Here is a 1,563-nt window from a genome sequence, read left to right as displayed (position 1 = left end):
CGTTTTGACCAATACAACCAACAGGAATCAGATTTGCCTTGACCTGGTGCTTATAGGAAGCCAGTCTTTCTCTCACCAACTAACGTATCAAACAGCTACTTTTCCTCAGATTTTCACCATGCTGGACTTTTCCCTCCAACTGTACTTGCACGCAAGCCTAAATTCCCCATGCAACAGCACACGAGGAGTCCAGCAATCAAGATTTCTCAGCATGCGTTTACACGGGCAGGCCTATCAATTAGCACATACCCGGCACAGCCGTTACCTACAGAGATTCAGACCTACATTTAGAATCTTCCCGAATGCATTTTTTCCCCACTGGACAGGCTCCTTGTACCTAGTCAGTGAGATTTCTATTCTATCAGCTGGAAAAGTAACTATGAAAGAGTAAATATATATGGATATGACAGTCATGGTATTTCCTAAACACAAAAATAGTTCTGTTGGCACTGACACTCACCATTTCTGGACTGAAAATCAGAATTCCAATGCTAACTTTTACTCCAAAATGATTTTTGTTGTTGTTAGGATTTAAAATACTTTTGTGGAAGATATTATTCATTTACTATGTTTAAAAATAACTCTGATAGTAAAAAGCCAAGATAGAAAATATCAAATCATATTAAGGACCAGGATAACTTTGGAAATGGATTTAAATATTTTATGCAAACATAAAAATTTTACCATACTCGGGCTGTCTTGGGCCTATTTGCTCCATGGATCCTTTATAGTCTCACATTGCTATCAAACCTTTGTTTAAGCCCCAGTTAGTTGCTGTATCCCACATCATCATATCAGAATCCTGAGCTATACGATGTAATTTATGTAACCCAGTACAGATTCAGCTCCCCTCTGAGCCCCTAGAATGGCACAGTCTAAGGAAACAGCTGGAAGAACATTGTCCCTGTAATCCTATCCCCCTCACAAAGAAAGGTTTCTCCTCCTTCGGTCCAGTCACATCGATCCATATCAATCAATGTAAAATAATTAGTACTTGGCCAGTACCAACTAATTAGAAGAGGTTCTTAGTTGACTTGCTAGGCATGAAAATGTGAAAGAAGAGTTATTAAAATATACTCATTAAATGTCAGTACTAGGAACTTCGATGGATTCCTTCCTTAGTCATATACCCAGAGGCAACAAGAGGATAACCAAACAGAGCTCGTCAGTCCGTGCTCCCTTGTGGTTTATAATTCCACAGCAAGCAGTTCACACCCCTTACAACTGTCCAGGGTCTCCACATTATGTGTCCGGTTTCAAAGTTTAAGGGTCATCATGGCGCAAGAGGGGATCCCAGCTGTGTGTGAGGATGGGAAGAGGAGCGTCGACCTTGATTCACCTTGAGAAGAGCAGCTGGCTTTGGTGAAGGAGGGAAGGTGAAAAAGTGAAAGGAGATAGTAAAGGGAAGAAATGCTCTAAGTCCCTTTTCTTTCCTTCTACTTCTTTCTACAGTCAGAATAAATACAAAATCAAAAACAGATGGCACAGCCGGGCGATGGTGGCGCACGCCTTTAATCCCAGCACTCGGGAGGCAGAGGCAGGCGGATCTCTGTGAGTTCGAGA

The sequence above is a fragment of the Microtus ochrogaster genome, chromosome 6 (assembly GCF_000317375.1).
Source record: "Microtus ochrogaster isolate Prairie Vole_2 chromosome 6, MicOch1.0, whole genome shotgun sequence".
NCBI lineage: Eukaryota > Metazoa > Chordata > Mammalia > Rodentia > Cricetidae > Microtus > Microtus ochrogaster.
Note: the sequence above shows the minus strand (reverse complement) of the source record.